This window comes from Macrotis lagotis, chromosome X, assembly GCF_037893015.1.
Source record: "Macrotis lagotis isolate mMagLag1 chromosome X, bilby.v1.9.chrom.fasta, whole genome shotgun sequence".
Classification (NCBI taxonomy): domain Eukaryota; kingdom Metazoa; phylum Chordata; class Mammalia; order Peramelemorphia; family Peramelidae; genus Macrotis; species Macrotis lagotis.
The window spans coordinates 219,630,518-219,653,378 of NC_133666.1; the positions used below are offsets into that span (position 1 = coordinate 219,630,518).

The 22,861-nt window shown below is 35.7% G+C and overlaps 2 protein-coding genes across 6 annotated transcripts in view; one reads left to right on the forward strand and one right to left on the reverse strand.

Moving 5' to 3' along the window:
• SLF1 (SMC5-SMC6 complex localization factor 1) overlaps positions 1-7,874 on the reverse strand; it is a 124,479-nt gene extending 116,605 nt beyond the window's left edge. For all 3 annotated transcript variants that reach the window (XM_074206881.1, XM_074206879.1, XM_074206882.1), the window contains exon 1: positions 7,761-7,874. The gene's annotated coding sequence lies outside the window, so the exon portion shown is untranslated. The remainder of the gene's footprint in view (positions 1-7,760) is intronic.
• KIAA0825 (KIAA0825 ortholog) overlaps positions 7,862-22,861 on the forward strand; it is a 547,976-nt gene continuing 532,976 nt past the window's right edge. For 2 of the 3 annotated variants that reach the window (XM_074206877.1, XM_074206875.1), the window contains exon 1: positions 7,864-7,992. The gene's annotated coding sequence lies outside the window, so the exon portion shown is untranslated. Of the gene's footprint in view, positions 7,993-22,861 lie in introns of all 3 variants that reach the window. The other variant, XM_074206876.1, reaches the window with a different exon arrangement.

The window sequence follows — 22,861 nt, forward strand, 5'->3', positions numbered from 1 at the left end:
CGCAATGCATCAATGTCACAATCCTACCACAACCTCTCCAACATTGATCATCTTCCCTTTTTCTCTTCGGGGTCAATCTGATAGGTGTGAAGTGATACCTCATTGTTCTTTTAATTTGTATTTCTCTAATCAATAATAATTTGGATCATTTTTCATGATTATATATATATATATATATATATATATATATATATATATATATAGCTTTAATTTCTTCATTTGAAAACTATCATATCCTTTGACCATGTATCAATTGGGAATGACTTGTGACCTTATCAATTTGATGCAATTCTCTCTATATTTTTAGAAATGAGACCTTTATCAGAACTCCTATTTGTGAAGATTGCTTCCCATCTTTCTGCTTTTCTTCTAATTTTGGCAGCATTGATTTTATTAGTGTAAAAGTTTTTTAATTTAATACAGTCAAAAGCATTCATTTTGCAATTTATAATGTGCTCTAATTCTTGTTTGGTCATAAATTTATCCCCTTTCCATAGATCTGATGGAGTATTTCTTGGTCTATTAATTTATCTAAGGTGTCACTCTTTATGTCTAAATCGTGTCCCCATTTTGACATTATTTTGGTATAGGGTGTGAGATATGGATCTATGCCTAGGTTTTTGCCATACTACTTTCTAGTTTTGCCAACAATTTTTGTCAAATAGTGAGTTCTTATCCCAGAAGTTGATGTCTTTGGGTTTGTCAAGTAATAGATTGCTGTAGTCATTTACTATGGTTTCTTTTGAACTTATCCTAATCAACTGATCAATTATTCTATTTCTTAATCAGTACCAGGAAGTTTTGATGATTGCTCTTTTATAGTATAATTTTAGATCTAGTTAAGCTAGGCCCCCCTTCCTTTATATTTTTTTCATCAGTTCCCTTTCTATTCTTGACCTTTTATTGCTCTGGATGAATTTTTTTCTGGCTCAGTAGTTATTTGGTAGTTCAATTTATATGGCACTGAATAAGTAATTTAATCTGGGTAGAATTAACATTTTTATTATATTAGCTTGACCTAAGCATGAGCATTTGTCATTTTTCCCATTATTTATCTCACTTTATTTGGATAAGAAGTGCTTTATAATTGTGTTCATAGTTTCTGGGTCTGTCTTGGGAGGTAGATTCCGAAGTATTTAGTCTATAGTAATTTTAAGTGCTCTTGGACTTTGGTGTTCATATATAGAAATGTTGATGAAAATTTAGGTGGGTTTATTTCATATTCTGCCTCTTTGCTGAATTTGCTAATTGTTTCAAGGTGTTTATGACTTTCTTGGATTCTTTATGTATACCATCATATCATCTGCAAAGCCTGAAAGTTTTGCTTCCTCATTGCCAATTCTGATTCCTTCAATTTCTTTTTCTTCTCATAGCTGGCATTTCTAATATATTGAATAGTAATGGTGATAATGGGCATCCATGTTTCACCCGTAATTTTACTGGAAATGCTCCACGTTTATTGCCATTACATATATTTGTTGATGATTTTAGATGTGAAATTGATTTTAACTTTAATGTAAATTAAAGGTATACTTAAAAACTACATTGAAAGTTGGGGAAAAATTGTTGAATAAAAAGAATTTTTACTATTAGAAGGCAGAACAGGAAAATTTTAGACCATCTTCATATTCCAAAAGAATTTAAAGTAAATAGAGTTGAATTATTTTCCTAGTACTGTTTTTAAACAACAATCTGAAGGTACAAGGAAGACCTAATTGAAGGTGAATCCCAAAGTGCTAAAAGTTAACTTTGGAAACAAATGAAATTTAACAAGACCCCTAGAAGACTCAAAAGTGGGCACCTTTGTCTATTTCCATACAGCTTGCCCCTTACCAGCTACAGCAAAGGTTGTGACCGATGAATCAGCTCCATTCATTTTCATGGCTAGGTGATTCAGCAGGTGAGCTGTTAGACTCCTTAGTGGACTCCGACTTCCAAGGTCACTGTCCTGCTGACTATCTCAATCAACACATTTTCCAGGGACTGATGAGCATTGGCATTTTCAGTTTATTAACTTGGTATTCAGTTTAGTGGAAATTGCAGGCTGAGACAGGTTAGGATGTACCAGATTGTCAAATTCTGTTGCCCAGATATCACATGCTGGTGCTTGCCTGGTATTGACAGTGTGCCGTGATTATGTCCCATGGTGACATGGAAGGTAATTGGTGATTATGTCCTATGGTGACATGGTTGGAGGCAAAACTAACTCAAGGCCAAGAAACTCCCACGGCTGCTAGACCATCTCCAATAGTCCTGTTTCCTATCAAGCAGGCAATGGGGTAGAACGATTCTGGTAAAGGCAAGAGAGAAAGATACCTTGCACAGTATACCCCTCACTATAATAAACATAACTATGCAATTCAAACCTCCAGTAATCTGGTTGATTGGGGTTGGTCCTCTTTAATACTTAAGGACTAGGAATACTAGACTGTGACCTCAGAGGAGTCAGAAGATTTTTTTAATATGAAAATTCTAGACTTGAAAATTAAATCATAGATGGTAACTTTTCCCTCAATTTCCTTTTGTTTCAGATAATTAATTCTAACACCCCATGCCTGAAATTTCTTCCCTCATCTCTGCCTCCTGGCTTTTTTCAAATCTCCAATGTTCAACCTTCTACAAGAAGCCTTTAGACTCCTTCTTCTGAGATTACCTAATTTTATCCTGTATATAGCTTGTTTATAAAGTTACGAGTTTCTTGAGAATGGGGACTGTGTTTTTGCCTTTGTGACCCTAGTGCTTAGTACATAGCAGACGCTTCCTAGATACTAGTTTACTGAAATGAAGTAGTAACAGATTCAGCAGTTAAAATGTAAAAAAACAGGTAACAAAAAATCTTTGATTATGTCTTTATGTAACATAGCTTGTTAAATAAAAGGACAACTGAACAGAGAAGAAAGGTCAAGAGAACAAGGGAAATGTTGGAATCAGGTGACTACACTTAATGACTGTAGTTATCAGGTAGAGAAGGGAAAGGCATATACATAAGGTCAGTAAGGAAGATGAAGAAGGCACATTACTTCTATTTTTCTTTAAAGTTGGAGTGGCCACCTAGGTGAAAGATCCCTTTAAAAAATACAAAGCTCTAAAGAGATGTGTAGCACTGTTATTACTGTCATCACAAAAATGCTTTCTACAGTATTATACATTAGATATGCGCTTTTCAAAGAAACATAAGAGATCAAGGTGACCTTAAAAGTTAATTTGTACATTTATATTTGAGAATTCAGTTTCTTAATGCACATGATTCTAGTAAGACTGTTTTGATGTAAAATCTCCTGAGAATGATCTTCTTGACTTTCCTTAAGGAAAGGGTGTATACTAAGCACTGAGTGTAATTGATATAAATGCAAGAAGACTATTTTATTTCAAAAGGCCATTGCTAATAATTATACTCAATTTGGTATAGAAATTAAATTCAAGTCCTAGAACCACTATCTTTCTAAAGTGTTAGCTCCCTATAGTATTTTAAACCGATTTTAGAAAGTAAAATATACATGAGGTAGAAGTATAAATTAATATACAATTTAGACTACAGCATTAGGCTTTACAGTAAAGTTCCAGAATCTCAATCCTCAAGCTGAGTTCTGACCTTAATTTCATTCAGAAAGTTTTTCTAAGCCTTTGGATTCCTGTCAGTTCTACATAATAACCCTCTAAAGCAGGAGGTCTTGGCAGACTGATGAGTTCTCTTTAGAATAAAATGTTTAAATGCATAAAGTAAAACTTAGTATTACAAAAGAAACTTGAAATGGAATAAAAATATTAAGAAACAAACTGATAGACACTAGGTTACAAGTCCTAATGTTATGATTAATACAATCAAATAACATCTGAGGTTCTTAAGGTAGTATTCAGGTCCTAAAAACCTACAAAGCAGTATGCCATCTTTAAGCAAAATAAAAAGGTAAATTTTGGTAGTAGGTTAGATGGCTGCAGAATTCTGGATTTGAAGTTAGAACCTGGATTTCATTTGGGCAAGCTACTTGGCCTCTTACAAACTTTGATTTTCTAATCTGTAAAAAAAGGTGGGTAGGGGCAGCTAGGTGGCGTAGTGAATAAAGCACTGGCGTTGAAGTCAGGAGGACCTGGGTTCAAATCCGGTCTCAGACACTTAATAATTATGGAGCAGTGTGGCCTTGGGCAAGCCACTTAACACCATTTGCCTTGCAAAAACCTAAAAAAAAAAAAGGTGGGTGGTCCAAAGAGCCTGTAAAGTCCTTCAGATCTAACTCTATGGTTGCATAAATATATACAACTAATGTAGTATGGAGTTGGTTGTCCAGATTCTGGCAGGCTGGAGGTACCCAGATAAGAAAGGCAACAAAGCGAGTTTGACCAAAGTGGGGAAGGTTCCAAAGAGTGGGGCCGCTAAGATGTACAAGTTGGCAAAGAGGCAGCTAGGGATGGGGATCAGGATTAACTCTAGCAGAGTTAAAGTCAGGCTTTAACTGAAGTAGTTGTGCTGACAAGAGGGAAGAAGGCAGGGAGGCAGAGTGAAGGAAGATAAAAAAGAGCCTGCTAACACTAAGAAAGCTTTGTATAGGACCACCTGGAAGTTCTCCATTCTTCTTTCTTTTCCTGCTGTTTTGTCCCTTCTTTCTAAATATATGTGTGTGTGTATATGTATATGTATATATATATATGTATATATATATATATATTCTCACATTCTTCTGCTTTCCCTAAGATCCTCACTTTCTTCTCTCTCCTTCAACTCAAAACAGTTCTCTCTTGCTAACTAGCACATATTTAATTTGCTCTAGGGAAGGACCAAACATATTAAGATAAATAATGTTTTTTGAAACTTCTTGTAGGACTTGGATTTTTTGTTCTTATTAATAACTTATCCTTGATAGTTAATATTACTATTATTATTAATAAAAGGTTTCATAACCCTCCCTTAATGGGTTTTTTAATGAATTGAGAATTCAGTATAACAATTTGTAACACCATTAAATTATATTCAGTAATCATTTTTCAAATGACCTTATTTAAAGTCAGCTTGCATGAAATGGGATCTGTTTATAAATGGGTCACTTTTTAGTTCAACATCTGTCAGCACTACAAAGCTTGGATTTCTAATGTTTTAAATGTTTATAGTTAATTTTAGAAAAAAATACTATGAAGGAATAAAATCCTCTGGTATACAGAAATTCTTTTTTCATGTTAAAAGAAACCACTATTTTACAGTAAATGTGCTGACTGACTTTACAGTGAAATTAGCTTAATTTTATAAAGCTGTTGAATCTGTTTCAACAAAGGTGGTTTTCCTTTAGCCAAAATAATAAACAATTACTTTTAGCCAAAATAGTAAAGTACTGGGTCTATACCCTGAAGAGATTGTGAAAGAGGGTAAAAACATCACCTGTACAAAAATGTTCACAGCAGTTCTGTTTGTGATAGCAAAGAAACAGAAACTGAGGAAAATCCATCATTTGGGGAATGGCTTAACAAACTCTGGTATATGTATGTGATGGAACACTATTGTTCTATTAGAAAGCAGGAAGGATGGGAATTCAGGGAAGCCTGGAAGTATTTGCATGACTGATACTGAGCAAAAAAGAGCAGAACCAGAAAAAACATTGCATACCCTAATAGCAACATGGGAGTGATGATCAATCTTAATGGACTTGCTCATACCAACAGGGCAATAATCAGACACAATTTTGGGATATCTGCAATGGAAAATGCCATCTGTATCCCGAGAAAGAATTGTGGAGTTTGAGCAAAGACCAAAGACTTTCTATGTACCTTTGATTTAATTTTTTTTAAAAATTGTCTTATGTAATCCTGCTGTATCTTACACTATATGTTTCTTCCTTAAGGATATGATTTCTCTCTCATCACATTCAACTTAGATCAATGCATACTTTGGGAATGATGTAAAAACTAACAAAATGCCTTCTGTTGGGAGTGGGGGGGGGAACAAGACTGGAGAAAATTGTAAAACTCAAAATAAATAAATAAAATAAATATAATAATAATGTAATAATAATATAAAATAAAATAAATAAAAATTAGCTGCTAGTACCACTAAAAAAACCCAAAATAGTAAAATAAACATTCACCTACAATCTGATAGCAAGGAAAAAAGTCTTCATCATAACTGGCTTTAAATAGTGCAGTATAACTGATTTTGCAAAAGTTCTTAATCCTTTTCTATTTGCCAGAGACATCTTTAGAATATAAAAACTTCCTCAAGGAGTAAAAGGATGTTAAAATTAAGTGGAAAGATAAAGATAATTCAAAAGCATAAGAAAATTTGGATTTCGTTTCCTAAAAAGCGAAAACTTTGTTAATGATTCATTCTTGAAGGGTTCTGTTTTCTCCACAAAACACAGAGCAATGGGCAGCTAGGTGGCGCAGTGGATAAAGCACCGGCCTCGGAGTCAGGAGGACCTGGGTTCAAATCCGGCCTCAGGCACTTAATAATTACCTAGCTGTGTGGTCTTGGGCAAGCCACTTAACCCCATTTGCCTTGCAAAAAAAAACACTGAGCAAGACCCTGTTTGGTTTTTTTTTTTTTGCAAGGCAAATGGAGTTAAGTGGCTTGCCCAAGGCCACACAGCTACGTAATTATTAAATGTCTGAGATCGGATTTGAACCCATGTACTCCTGACTGCAAGGCCGGTGCCTTATCCACTGCCACCTAGCCACCCCCAAGACCCTGTTTTTTTGAAGGCCATGGAAAACAAGCCAAAATATATAAATATGTGCATTCGGGAAACATATGAACCAAAGTTAATTGCTCATGGGTATTATTATAATAAGGCTCAAGTGAGTCCTGAGCAGCTACAGTGAGTTCCCTTGTTGGGTTATCGAGCTTTCTTCGCCCGTCTCCCACCCAAGATGCAGAATATTCACTGGTTATGGGGGGGGGGGGGGTACTGAAAGGAGAACCCAAGTTTTCATTCATGTAGGAAACTCCAGGTGTGAAAATCCCTTTCCTCCATAAATGAAGGAAAGTAAACAGTCATTCGGAAAGTTGGTGGGCATGGAGTTGGAAGGTCCTTTTCTGCCCGCTCCGCCCCCTCGGGCCCGGGCAGTCTTCCCTGCTCCCTTGCCAATCAGCGCTTGACACTGCGCTTGCGCAAAGCAAGAGCTGGCTCAGTGCCCACAGGATCAGTCACCACCAGTCCTGCCACCAACTTTTCCTAAAAACAAAGGGATTCTCCCCAATACACACGTCTTTAAAAAACAAGAGTCAAATCTATCATTAAATAAAACCAAAGCAAGGAAACACCGACGAGGTCTGGAAGTTGGAGCTTAAGTTTTTCCTTTAAAAAAAATTTTTTTTAAAGAAAAACATGTAATTATCCTTTATAGGACGGCCGATGGTCAGTAAAAGGAACTCGACCGGGCGGCCCGATGGGAATTAAGCCACCCGGGGCGGGGAGGCCCCGGCTTCCCCGCGGGCTGGACGCGGACCAGAACCGCTCGGGATCCGGGGTCTCCGGGGCTCCCGGGAGGTGAGGCCCCGTCTCCGAGCGCGGGGGAGGGGCAGCGGCGAGGCAGCCGGGAACATCCGGCCGCTGGGTCCGTGCCGGGGGCGTGGGGGCGGGGCAAGGGAAGGGACTGGAGCTGGCTCCTACCACGGCTGGAGGGCCCGGGGGGGATGGGCGCTACCATTCCTGGGGAATGGGGGAGGAAACTTCCTTACACTGTCCCCCCCCCCGGCGGGGGTCGCCGAGCCTCCAGGGGGCGTAAACGCCGCTTTTAGAAACTAGGTGGATACTTGTCAAGGAGACCCCCGTTACCTTTCCAAGTCTGGCTACCAAAGCTGAGCTTTCAGAGCGGAAACGCAAGCAGAGAAGTCGCCACCGGCAGGTCCCACTACTTTTGGAATTCTAAGGGGAGGATTTCCCGCCGCTCGGGCGTGACCCCGGAAATGGTTGCGGACACTTCCGGGTGGTTGTCACCGACGCTCCCGCGTAGTCGCTAAGGAGGAGATAGCTGCTCCGGGACCTGGGGCTGGGGAGGGTCAGGAGGGTAAGTGATTGGCGCTCACCTGCGCTCACCTGCGCTATCCCCGGAGGTCTTCTCCTCCTGGATGTGGTATTTTTGAATGGACCTGGACTGCAGGGCTAGGGAATCACTCAGGAGCATTCATTAGGTACTTGCACTATGCCAGACATGGTGCTAAGATGCTCAACTCTAGCTGCTAAGTCAGGGTCTTCCGGCTGCAGCTTTCTCTGGATTGCTGTTCTCCATTTCCAGCCTTTAATATCCTACTCACCGGTTTTGCAGATGTTTAGACACACCGGACAAACGTGGTCCTCCGCGTTTTCTGCATCTTCACCCAGTCCGAGCTGGTGGAGGTGCCCCCACTTACCAAGGAGGGGCGCTGCCCCTGGGGGATTGGGTGCCATTGGGACATTTAGGACGCTTTGAGACTCCCAGTGTAGCTGGATGTCGGAGGTCCATGTCTGATTTAGGCCCCTGGTATTCTGGGCCCATTTCCATTCTTTATGGGGTGTGCCCAAATAGAGCAAGGGAAACCGTATCATTTTTTGGTGTGTGTTTTACATGTGCAGTTTAACATTTGAAAACCAGAAGTGTAGAGGTTACGCATCTGGAAAAGAACACTGTCACTGCTCCAGACTTTATGGAGGAGGTGAGATCTGAGGGCAGTTAATGGACTAGAATTCAGAAAGCAAGTTCTTCGTTCATTGGTAATTTCAGCTTTTTTATACTTAAATCTAGTAAATCTATGGACTATGGCAAGTAAGCTATTCTTTCTGTAACTCTATAAAAGTAACTCTGTTTTGGCCATCATTGTTTATAGATTCTCCTTTATGGAGGAGACTAACCATATTCCCATAATACCAAATCACTGATTTTAAGTCTTCCAGGGATTATGCCCTTCTTAAGTACAGGCATGATAATGATGGACTGCATGTCTGACATTATCCTATTTATGTGGAGAAATTTATAAGACCAACTTTAGAGGGAGGAACTTTTCAGCTACAGGAACATTCCAAGAGTGACTATGATCTTTGTTCCTGGAGGGAATACCTGTATAGGAGGGAATTCAAAGATCTGTGAAGTATGAGTTAAAAAAAAAAAAAAAACTCTGGTTTTGGGAGTGGGGGGGGGGGCACTGAATTTAAATCCCAACTGTGATACTATGAGCAAATTATTTTGTTCTCTGGATCATTTTCCTCACGTATAAAAGGAGGAAATTGTACCTGATGTCCTTAATGTTTTCTTTCAGCACTAAAGCTATAATCCTTTGACTCACACTACTAACCATTAGACAAAAGTCCATTCATCAGCTAGAGCATGGCATAAACAACAATCTAAAAGTCATGAGACCTTGATTCTAGTCTTTATTTTTTTACACAAATCACCTTTGAGACATCAGGAAGTCATTTCAACTCCCTGTGTTCTAGCCTTCTCATCTGCAAAATGAAGTAATTGGCTGAGTTACTCTAAGATACAGAACATGAGACTATTGGTGTGATGGTAATCACATAAATCTTGAAAACTCAGAATGTATCAGTTTTTCTTATTGTTTGATTTTTATTGATGTCTTTTGTTTTTATATTGTATTCATTTCTGAATTTGTATCTTGAGATATATTCAGAGATATATTCCTGAATATGTATGCCTTTTCCCCAATGAAGGCATTAAGCCTTAGGAACAGGCTCAGAATCAAGAAGACCTAGATTCAAATCCTTTCTTTGACACTTGCTGTGGGTAACCTTGGATATTTTGAGCTGTGGGTAAATTTAGCTTATTTCAAGGAGTTTATTTTATTGTTATTGTTATTTTCCATAATGTCACAGGTGTTCATATACATTAAATCCAAGTTAAAACTAATAATGAATATTAAATGCATATATACATGCATATATATGTGTGTGTGTGTGTGTGTGTGTGTGTGTGTATCTATACATACACATTTGTATGTATTTCAAGAAGTAAAGGGATATAAAATACAACTTCCCTTTACTAGTCAACAAATCTGGAATTCATAGGGCATGCTACCTGCAGAAAGTTGGAGCTTAGGAAAAGGCTTCTGACAACCTTCAACATATCTAGGCTAGGCCTTTTATACCAGTTGTGTAAAAACTCCTGGAAGAACTGAGCTAAAGGACTACAACACTCTAGGACCTGGTCCAAGAGCTTGCTGTACTGAGCAGGTCACTTGTGTGTGCCTTAGGCAGATTGTGTCTGTCAAGTGTTAGGATCACATTGAGCCTTAGCCAAAGAGAGTTGGAACTCCATTGGTTTTAGTGTGTCTCATAAACTAACCTTTTCCAACCTTGGTGTGATTACTCATTTTCCTAATTCTTATATTCAAATTATCATCCATTAATAAGCATTTATTAAATCTTTGAGCTAGATACTGATAGTTTACTGAGATAATAAGACAAAAATGTAACAGTCCTTGTGGAGATATATAAATAGAATTTTATTTTAGCAGGGAGACAGCAGCTAGGATATCAGGAAAGGCCTCACATAGGAAGTAGAAGAGGAACTGAACTTTGAAGGGAGCAAGGTCTAAAAGGCAGATGTGAGGTGGTAGAACATTCCAGCTGGGGTGACTGGTAGATTTAAATGTTGATTTCTCCCTTGCCTGCCAGGATCACCTTCATCTGCTTTCTCCCTGTCATTCTTTAGAGGGTTTGCAAAAGGGACCAAGGACAAACAGGATCATAAAATTGATGATTTTCAGAATAATCCATAAAGTCTAACCTATAGTTAAAAACGGAATTCCCATTATAACATAGCCTTCAAATGGTCAAGCAACTTTTTTCTGAAGAACTTCAAAAGTGACCTACTACCTCTGAAAGAGCAGCCCTTTCTATTTCCAATAGCTGTCACTGTTAGGATTTTTTTCTTGACATGAAGCCTAAATTTGCCTTTTTGTAACTTTTATTCATTGTTCCTTGTTCTGGCCTTTGAGCCACATCAGGAGTAGTCCACATGATACTCCTTCAGTTAGCATGTGCTTCTTGAGTCTTCTTTTCTGGTATGTCCAGTTTCTTCAACCAACTTAGATAAATTTGAGACCCTTCACATCCTTCTTTTGGAAACCCCAGTGTCATTCTTAAATAGTACTTAAATGAGTAATTTGGTCAGAAGTAAGGCCAAGATCTCCCACTCTATCCATTGCCAGTCATCTTGCCGGTGACTTCTCATGACCCTAGAGAAGTCTGATGGCTTTGTGTAACCCTGTATCATTTAAATTCAATTCACTTACAAGTCAAGCCATCATTATCACTGGTCTTTGAGAATGAAAAATGAACAACAGCAATCAGAAATAAACAATACTTCATTTCATTTTCCTTTTTTGGGGGGGGGAGGTTTATGAGACAAAAAAATTAAGTGGCCTGCCCAAGCTAGTAAGCCACAGCTAGTAAGTAAGTATCAAGTTTCTGAATCTAAACTTGAACTCAGGTCCAGGTCCTCCTGACTCCAGGGCCTATATTCTCTCTACTATGCCATCTAGCTACCCCTCTCCAAATGTTTCTGATCATGACAGAGTATGATTGTACTATCATCTACTTTTTCCTGGAAACTGTCTCTTAATGAAGTGTAAGATAGCTTTGTTTGTGGTTTGTGGGGTTTTTTTTTTTTTTGACTGCCAAAAATGATACTTTTGTCTCTTACTGTTAAGTAAAACTCTTAGATATTTTTTAGATGAACTGCTTTCTAGCTATACTTACCTTCTTGTACTTCTGAAGTTGATGCTTTTGAACTTAAGTGTAAGAATTTTATTTTCCCTCTTAAAATTAATATCTTTAAGATTAATAGTGAGACAATTTGTTTTGTAGTTAAAGTGTTAGTTTTTGGTTCAGGAAGACATTAGTGTTCTTTGATATTAGTTTCTTTTCTGGGGGAAACTTGTACTTAGGTTTGAATCTGAGGTACAAATCCAAGGAATGATAAACGCCCTTTGTGTTGAGAGAGTAGGAGCTGGATATGAGAAGTAGGGCTCTGGACTTTTGCCTATTACTGCTGCTAAAGAGGATTCTGAGCTTTACTATGACTTGACATTTCATCTGCTTATGCTCCTTACTTTAAAAATGTAATAATAATAATAATAATAATTAAAATTTCAACTAAGAAATCTTTTTTTTTAAATTGTAGATTTGATTTAAGATTTTAAAATATTGCCACTTTTTATTGTCATCTCTTTATTTCTCAAATACACCTGATATATTACGTGGAAATTCATTCAAACAAAACACGCTTATCTGCAGCTTTAGTTTATCTTCACCCAAACTGAACAGTGACTTTATGAAAAAGCTAAGGAATAATTCTATTGATGGCCAAAGCAACACAGTCTCTAAATCAATTTATGAGAGTGGTATGATGGGGGAACATTATTGGACTAAATGCCAAAAGCCCTGAATTTTAATATGAACATCACTCCTGTGATCTAAAGGACATATGTGAAGAGTATGAACATTTCAACTGGGTGCCTGGTAGATTTACTTGTTGACTCCTCTCTTGCCTTTCAGGACGACCTTCATCTGCTTTCTCCCTGTCATTCTTTAGAATTTGCAAAGGAGGCCAAGGACAAGAACTTGTCCTTGGACAAGTCACCTAAATTCTCTGAACCTTTGTTCCCTTGTCTATAAAATGAAAAGCTAAGAGCCCTTGGATTGTAGCTAAGAGGATCCTTTTAAATCCAGTAGTCAAGTGGGTTTTCTGCTTTTGATTCTACCTCCTAGGAGTACTGGTACAAAAAATGTTACTACAGGTATAGTCTTTTGTTCTCACCTTTCTGTTACCCGGCATAATGAAATTTATTGTCATTTTTTAAAAAATATTTTATTTTGGGGCAGCTAGGTGATTCAATGTATAGAGCACCAGCCCTGGAGTCAGGAGGACCTGAGTTAAAATGTGGCCTCAGACACCAAATATGTGACCTTGGACAAGTCACTTAACTCCATTGCCTTGCAAAAAAAAACAAAATAAAAATAAAAAAAAATTTCATTTGCCCATATGTACAAAAATATCCATAGCACCTCTGTTTCTAATAGCAAGAATTGGAAATTGAGGGAATACCCATCAGTTTGGGAACAACTGAACAAATTGTGGTATATGTATATTTATGTGATAGAGTACTATTGTTTTATAAGAAATCCTGAGGGACCAGATTTCAGAAAAGCCTGGAAAGACTTGCATGAATTGATGCTGAGTGAGATAAGCAGAACCAGAAGAACATTATACACCTTAACAACAACATGGTGGGGTGATCAATCTTGATGTACTAGCTTATTCCATTAATGCAATAATCAGGGATGATTTTAGAGGATCTCTGATGGAGAATATCATCTGTATTTAGAGAAAGAACTTGGATTTTAAATGTAGACCATAGCTTATTATCTTCAATTTTTGAAAGTTGTCTTAATTTTGCTATTTCTAATGTTTTATTTCTTCCTTTTGGATCTGATTCGTCTCTCACAACATATTCAGTATTGATGTATGTTATCACGTTCAAATGTAAAGGCCATATCAGATTGCCTTCTGTTGCGGGCGAGAGGGGATGGAAGAATTGTAAAACTGAAAACCTTGCAAAAAAAAATGATTGGTAGAAATACTACTGTATATAATTAGAAAACAGATAAAATATTTATATAAAATATATTTATTTGTTTTCATTAGCCAAAATCTGCCTTCTCATCTTCCTACCTCAACTTTCCTTCTCAATTGAAAACAAAAGAGGAAAAAAAATTATAAACATGAATGATCAATCAAAACAAATTTCCACATTAGCTATATACAAAAATCAGTTGTCTCATTCTTCCTTCTAAAAGTCCTCTCTCAAGAGTTGGGTAGCATGTTTTGTCATTAGTCCTTTGGAATCATGGTTAGTCTTGTTGTTGATTAGAGTTCAGGACAATAGTCTTCCATTACATTGATTTATTATAACATGTTCATCCATTTACCAATTTATAGACATCCTCTAAGATTCTCATCCTTTGACACCTCCAAAAGAATCATCTTGTATATCTTTAGAGTTTATTTTGCTTAGAACTAATCCCTCCCTTAAACTTCCCTCCCTCTAATATCCCTTTCCCCTTTTCTCATTTCCCTATTATTTCCCTATTGACTGAAAAGTATTTCTTTACCCAACCATATTATGTATCACTTTTTTTTTTGTCCAGTTCAGATAAGAATGTGATTCAAGTGTCAGCTTGCTCCTCCATCCTATTGGTATAGATATCTACTTGTACACTCGGATTGTGGGAGATATTTTTCCCAACCCCCTTCCCCCAGTATATTCCTCTTCCATTCTCTTTTCTTTTTTTCATTCTTTTCTTAAGACCATCAAGACTTTGTCTAATTGGGTTCCTAAGCCTTGTCTAATTGGGTTCCCTCTATGAACCCTTATAAAAATAGAATTCTGAGAGGGACATATGTGACATATCTCCATTATTAATCTTTAATAAAGTATCCTTTATCATTGTTAATTCATATCTTTCCTACTATATTTGAAATTCAAAGTTTCTGTGTATCTCTGGCCTTTTCATTATAAAGTCCTCTTGAAAATACTCTATTTCATTAAAATATAGTTTTCCTGGGTAAATTATTCTTGATTGTAAACCTATATCATTTGCTTTCTTGAATATCATAATCTAGGATTTCCATTCATTCATAGTGCTAGCTGCTAAATTGTGTGTGATCTTAAATGTAGATCCTTAGTACTTGAATTCTTGCTGCTTGCAGTATTTTTTAGAAGTTTGGCTTTTTTGGTTATGATGTTTCTGGGAGTTTTTCATCTTGAAGCTTCTTTTATGAGGAGCCCAAGTAGAAGTCCTTCTCTTTCCTCTTGACCTTCTGGTTTCTTTTAAGATTTATTGAAATAGGGGTGGCTAGGTGGTGCAGTGAATAGAGCACCACCCTGGAGTCAGGAGTAACTGAATTGAAATCCGGCCTCAAGACACTTAATAATTACCTAGCTGTGTGGTCCTGGGAAAGCCACTTAACCCCATTGCCTTGCAAAAAACCAAAAGAAAAAAAAAAGGTTTATCAAAATAGAATTTCTAGGCTCTTTTTCTTTTTGATCATCACATTAGGAAAGTCCAGCAATTATTTTTCATGATTTAGTATTTTATTTTCTTCCTGACTACATGTAAAAATTTTTAATTTTTTTAAATTAAAGAAAAAATGATGTTTAAATTTACATTCAGACTCTATCAGTTCTTTCACTGGAGATGAAATCTAGTGATTCTTAAATTTTTTTTCTCCTTTATCAGTTTTTAGATTACTTTTTACTCTAAGGTACTTTACATTTTTCTTCCCTTTTTTTCAGCCTTTTGATTTTTGTTTTAATATTTCTTGTTGACTTCTGAAATCATTGGCTTCTATTCTATTCTAATTATCAGAGGGTTTGTTGCTTGGCCAAGGTTTTGTACCTCTTGTGAGGTCCCTTTCTAGTTATTTATTCTATAGCTCTCATTTCTTTTCCTCCCCCACCTTTTCCATTTTCTTCATTTCTTTTCATGAAAATATTTTTAACTCCTATGTGACCTTTTCTCTTCCAGGAATTCTATTTGAGTTTGTGCTGAAGTTCTGTTTTTCTCTGAAGCATTGCTTATAGATGTTTTAGAATCATTCTCTTTTTTGGATTATGTACCTTGAGTTTTCCTGCCCTCACAATAAATCTTTATGGTGGATTTTTTTTTTGCATGTTTATATGCTTAATTTTTTTCTCTACTATTTCCTGACTTTGAACTTGATATTAAGACTGGACTCTGTAGCACTTTTGGAGGGAGGTTTGGGCCTAGAAAACCCCAAATAGGGTCATGAAGACACAGATACAACTGAAAAAAATCATTTATAAAAATATATGTGTTGGAGTATTTCTCTCTCTCTCTCCCCATCTCTGTCTCTCTGTCTCTCACCTCATAGAGGTGTTAGGTCAAACAAATTTGTAGATCATTGGATACACATCATTCAGTGTACCTACTAGCTCTACATCTGTGACTGCATGTCTTTGCTTCTGGGTGACAGGAATACCTAGTCCTTTGTTAACTTGACTTGTTTGCTTACTTTTTACAGTAGCTTCAAAAATAATGGAAAAGAATTTTTTATTACTATTAGAACCTTTGTGACTTGAAGAGAATTATCGATGCTTATTAGACCTGTAACTAAAAATTATCTTTATAGCATGGCACATCTCGGTTCATGGACAAACACACTGAGATTAAGCTTTTCAGTTTTAAAAAGTCCTGATAATTTTGTTTTGCTAAAACACATATTTCCCAAATTCTACCTTTACAGTTGACTAATCCCAGAGAAGAGATTTGTATCCTTTAAATATGGCAACGTGTAGTAACCTTGTACCTTGTGTTTTGCCAGAGTTTTGTTGCCACTCCATGTTAACTTTATTTACATTGTTGAAGTTAATTGTTCTTTTGACTTTGGTTTCTTTACTTTGTATTGCTTCATACAAATTACCAATGATTTATCTGTTATTCATATTACTATTATTTACCCATACCAATAATTATCCATTATTCCTTACTGAATAGTAATATTTCTTTATATGCAAATACCACAATTTGTTTAACCATTCCCTAATTGTTGGATACTTATTTTGTTTTCCACTTTTTGCTATTATAGATAATGCTTCTATTCATATTTTTAAATTATGAGAGTAACCACCTTGGCATATATAGTTCTAGTATTAAGATATCTGAATCAAAGGGCATGATCCATTTAGTAACTTTCCTTGCTTTATTTTGTATTGATTTCCAGAAGAGTTGAAGTACTTTCAGTAATGAATTAGTATACCTTTCTACCCTCAGCAAAGATTAAACCTTTCAGATTCTAAAAATCTATGTTGCTGAAAAGTGGGGGCGTTAGAGTTGGAGGAGAGTGTTACCATTCTCTAGTTTCTGATGCTATGGATTTACTTATGGGAGGCTGAGGCCATGTTAGTGGATGGTGGATGGTAGTGAGAAGTAGAGTCAAGGCAGATGAAAAATTACCCATAAAGTAGAAGTGGATACAATACAGGCTGAAGTTCCCATTTTCACCATTGATTTTAGCCGAGTTAAAATTACCTTAGATGGTGATTATCTTACAGTGTTTTACTAAACCCATCTAACCTTTGCCCATTGTTTAAAAGAGAGCATCAGTCACATAGAACAGCAGCATTCCAATGCCCGAGATGCCTGGATTTAAAACTTGGTAAGGAAAGCTTCTAATCTAGTTATTTCTCTGAATAGTTTTAAAGATATATGAATCTGAAAAATGCTATAAATTTTCAGTGAGGTGAAATCACCTTCAAGGAGTGCTGTGGAGAAGATCTGAGAACTGAATAATTGCTTTCAATTCAGGCAGTGAGACATGCAAGCCTATATTCATATATTGGGTGTATTTAAGAGAGTTGATTGTCTTTCATAATTACATTGTTAGGTATGAGAATAACTTATTATTTGCTTTATCAGATATTTGTTTTTATGTTTGCTTTACATAGTATTCCTGTTCCTTTGATATCCTTTGTTATTCAGTGTAAATAAATCCATTTCTTTATGTTATATTACCCAATTGGAGTGGGCCTTGTAGATAAAGGGTTGAGAAGGGGGATAAGTAGGTTAATTTGTTCAGTACTGGAGATATTGGTATTAAAATCAAGGCATATCATGAAACTCTACTGTGAAAATTTATAAATTAACTGAGTGGGAATGGAACACTCAGCAAATATGCATTCTAAAAGGCCTTCTTTTATAGACATCATAAAAACTTGCAGAAAATTGTCCTAACAACCATTCTTTTATGATGATTTCATATATTGCAGTATGTATTTCTTTGCAGACTTAATAAGAGAACAGATTTTCTTTATTTCTTCCTATCTAACATTATTTCTGTGTCGACATTCTGCTTATTTATTATATATATGGAATATTCCTCTCATCAGATCTTTTTTTGGTGTATACATAAGAGGGAAAGCCTTAAATAAGCATTTCCACTCAATTAAACACAATCACTATGTCAACCAGGCAACTCATAATATCTGTACTTCAAAAGGAAAGAAACATACTTCATTTTTATAGAAATAATGGATTTAGGATCTGATTTAGAAATTTAAAAAAAAAGAGAAGCAGTTTCCTTTGGGGGTAGGAAGCAAGCTTTGGAATTAGGAAAATGGGTCCTAATGAATATATGTACAAGGTATATACTATCTCTTACACATATGCTTATTATGTGATCATCATTTAACCTCTTCATGTATTATGCAAGTGTCTAAACTATAAATTACAAATACTTAGCCTATCAGCATCCATAAAGGGAGTTTCTGTACTGGGAATTCATCATATGATAAACTCATGGGCCTAGATTAAAAATTGGTCACATTTATATGATTGATTAAGAACAAAAAAAAGAATATTTTATTTGAGTGAAGTTAATATCAGAAACCATAGTAGTTTTAAGTCTATATCAACAGCTATTTCCAGTATTATACCGGGTCTGAGACTTGTAAATGATTAGGAGAATAAGAAAAGGGAGAAATGAAGAACAGGAATAATGAGATGACGATGGTGTTTTATCATGTCTCTATAGTAACAAATTTGCTGAAGATGCTACTTTGGTTTACATACTTCTATAAGCTTCTCCATGGCAGGGGCAGGAAGGGATAAACTGAAGAGTTAGAGTTTATTTCTGTTACATTGTTTGTTTTACTGTGATTTTAATCTGTGATTTCTTAGTGTAGAGAGCTGCTGGTGAAGAAACTCTGTTGACTTGAATCAACTCACCAATTGCTCTGCAACATGAAAATCTAAGATTATTTTGTATTTTTCATTGTAAAATATAATTTTTCCAATTCCATTTGCATAATTCAATTTTTCTTTTTGAATACTTATTATTTCAATAAAGAACTCATTCCCTTCCCTAATCTAGTGTTTTCCAAATATTATTAACCTGATCATCATTATATCACTGCTGTTTAAATATTAGTTACCCAATTACATTTTAGTTGCTACTAATGAACTTCCTTTGGTCACATCTTTATCACTCTATTTCTATCCTAATTTCCATATATATAAATTAAGTTGTCCTGATTTATATCTTGCCATTAGACCCAGCTAACTGTAGAGGAGGGAGGGAGATTTGTGACTTTGTGCAGCTTTGTGTGTTCAATTAAATCCAATTCACTTGCAAGTCATGATATTACCTTCCTGATATAATTGGTCATCTTCAAGAAGGAAGAACAAATAACATCAGTATATTCATAATTGTTGTCTGTTTTTAATGCATAAGTTTATATGACCAATGTTATTTTTATTTAATGAGAATTAAAAATAAAGAAAATTGATGGTAGAGATTAATCATATTTTTTAGTGTGTAGGCCAGAGGGTAGCTGGATCAAATCATCATTTTTTTTAGTAATGTAGGAGTCTTGGTGACCCAATTTGGGGTTTTCATGGCAAATATATGGATGTGATTTGCCATGTCCTTCAGGAAGAGTGAGATGAGGTACAGATGAGAAAAGTATGGCAAAGTGTTAAGTGATTTTTGCAGGATCACCTGGTTAGGAAGTGATTGAGGTCAAATCAGAATTCAAGAAGAGTAGTCTTCCTAACTTCAGGTCCTGCATTCTATATAATACACTACCTAACTGCTTGTTTTGTTGGAAAAAGCTATTCAAAGAATAGCTCTATGCCTTGCCAGTATTTGTTTTCATTACCTATTAAAAAATACACCCTTAGGTTCTGCCACAAATTACCTGAGTATACCCAAGTATAGCAATCATCTCAGGGTTGGAATGCAATGATTAAATATTCTATCTAATACATCTGTGTCAGATCTTGCAGGATCCTAACAGATTTTATCTGTGGTTTATTCCCTCTGAAATTCTGTACATGTGCTAATTTTAACGAATGGACCTTTTTGGTCCATGCCCTTCCCACAACCCTCCTTTCACCACCATCCTCCCAAGACCTATTCCCTGAAGTTTGATGGCACAATTCAACTTTGCATATTTTTTTTAAAAGTGGTTTCTCAAGTCTGGGAAAAGAAGATTGCCAAGATTCTGGAAATCCTAATGCAGAATTTTAATTTAGTCATTAATTTCTGATCCTTTCCCCCACCCAATATTTTGTTGTAACCTAACCTGGATCCTATAAACTTTTTGAATCACTATTTATATTACTGAATTGCTAAGTTGTACTTTCTGATTATTTCTGTTGATAATTTGGGATATATCCCTATATAATATTTTTCCATCTTAGGTACTAAAAATAAACACTTTTCAGAGCTCTTTAAAAGAAAGGGCCAAGTTCACAAAATAAACCACTTCAGAATAATATAGATTTTTATTAAATAGCAAAATAAACATGAAATTCTTTGCATGTACATATAATGTAGAAGAGATCGCATTTGAATTATAATTAAAAACCTCTAAAATCTTGATATGATGGTTACTCAACTTAGTAGCTAATTAGGTAATTGAACTTAAATAAAACTTTGTCTTTTAGTTTCATAGTTTGCTTTATTTTACAAACTAATTAGAAAAGTATTTAATTTTCATATTTTTAATAAATAGGTTCCTAATCCACTGAAGTTTTCATGTGGAAAATTTTAAACATTTTAAAATTCTATTCCCAATTTTAAATTATGCAGATTTGAGAGTTACTATGGTGACATATCCCATTTTCAGAAACAAAATTATGACAAAAATATTTTCAAACATCCTTTTACAAAATACCCTTTTAGTTGCACATTTCTTTCGAAAAGCATTTACTTTTTCTTATAATACAATGCAACTTTGAAAGGTCAAAATGTTTTTGTTTTTGAAAGTATTTGCAAGGTAGCATACTAGTCAGAGAGATTTCTTCATTGCCCTTGTCATGATTTTCCTGCCATAACCCCAGTGAATTCCCCACCTCTCTATTTAATCCTTCAACCTTCAGTTAAATTACCGGATATTCAGAACTTGGAATACCAAGTCTGTCTTTCTTCTGAACTCCTTTGGCACTTTTAGTCCATACCAATTTAGTATATAATTATTCAAGGCCTTAGTCACTGATATTATTATATTTTTCTGCAATGAATAGGCAGCTAGGTAGTGGAGTGAGTAGAGAATTAAGTCTGGAGTTAGGAAGATGTATTGTTCAAATATGTCTTCAAAGCTGTATGACTGTAGGCAAGTCACATAACCCCATTTGCCTCAGTTCCTCATCTGTGAAATAGGCATAATAACAGCATATAACTTTCAGAATTGTTTGTGAGAATCAAATGAGATGATAATTATAAAGCACTTGGCACATGGTAGATGCTCTGTAACTGTTAGTTTATTAATATTTTAAAATTACTCTTCATGTGAGTCATCTTCCCAAATGCATTTTTAAACTCCTTGAAGGCAAGGATCATGTCTTCTCTATCTCCCAGAGCATCTGGCACAACCCAGTGGACATCCTAAATGCTTCTTTTTAAGTAAGCACTTTATTCCATGAAATGTGTTCTTAAAAAGTTGTGCAAAAACTGAATCCTATTTAAATGAGATAAGGATATTCTATAATTAACAAAATCCTATTGTAAATGACGTATAACATGATAAATCGTTTTGTAGTGTAATTATAAGTAGGGCATTGTGACTGCTCCCCTCTTAAGGTGTGTTATGGTAGAGCACACTCCTAAGCTAATTCAGTGGCTTCAAGAAATTCAGAAACTTTGCATGCACCTTCTTTCCTTCTCCTTCCCCCCTATGTGACCCAGATTATTCTAGGTTCAGTTTAGAATTTTAAAATGTAAAATAATTTGCCTATAATATTTCAAATATCAACGACAACTTTGGCTTATTATGCCCCCACCTCTAGTTTCTTCTAGGAAGGTTTATAGTTGTAATTTATCTTGAGCTTGTATTCTATTTTTTCAATAAGATTTTTATCTCAAAAAAATTTTTTTTATCTCCATCCCCCCTTTTGAATGACCCAAGCCTCAGTACTCACATTATAGTTACAATACATATGCTGCATGAAATGAAAACAGTGAAACATAGGGTTCAGTCTCCCCAAGTGACTGCATGTGATTGAGGAGCTGCCAACCTTGTTAAAAACTCAGTTCACAATTTTATCTCCAGGATCTGTTCCCAAACTCTGTAGTCATAGGAGAAAAGAAACAAATCCTTCTCAACATCTCCCATGAATCCTTCCTACAGGCAGGACACCTAATCTTGCTGCATCTCGGAATGGTGTACTGTAGGTCCTATGGTGATAACTTCTCAAGAGGGAGGGAGCAAACATAGAATTTCCCTTTTTTCCCCAGTATGGTTTGCTACCTAGGCTGTCTCTCTGTGGATTGTGGCATTGTTGGGGCCTGCAAAGCAATCTAACTGGTGCTTTTAAAAAACTGCTCAAGAATAATTTGCCATTCTCCTATTACTTAGTCCTGTTACTTTCTCTCAAACCATTTCTATCTTTGAGTTATCTGGTTGGGATATTGTGAAAAGGTATATCAATGTGATGGAAGAAATGCTTCATATGGAAGTATAGCATAACAATTAGCTTTTATATTTTTGAAAGGTTAAATTTTCAAATATTTAGTTTTCTTAAAGGAGGGTGTCTCTGCAGTTATTATTTTAAATCAGGAAAATCATAGGTCAGTTTAGGATTTTGATAAGAATGATTTAGAAATCACTGGGGTTTTTTTTAAACAGATTCCCTCAAATACTACTTGTTGATTATTTTGTGTCAATCAATTTGTGTCCTAATTGTTTTAGGAAGAAAAGTCCTTTTCATTTCTTCTACTTCATGGATTTTTTTTGATGTTTTAACATTTTATTTGTTTTCCAATTATATACAATAGTACTACGTACCCATCATTTTTTGCAAGGCTCTGAATTCTACAATTCCCCCCTCCCCCCCCCACAGAAGGCTGTCTGATAGTC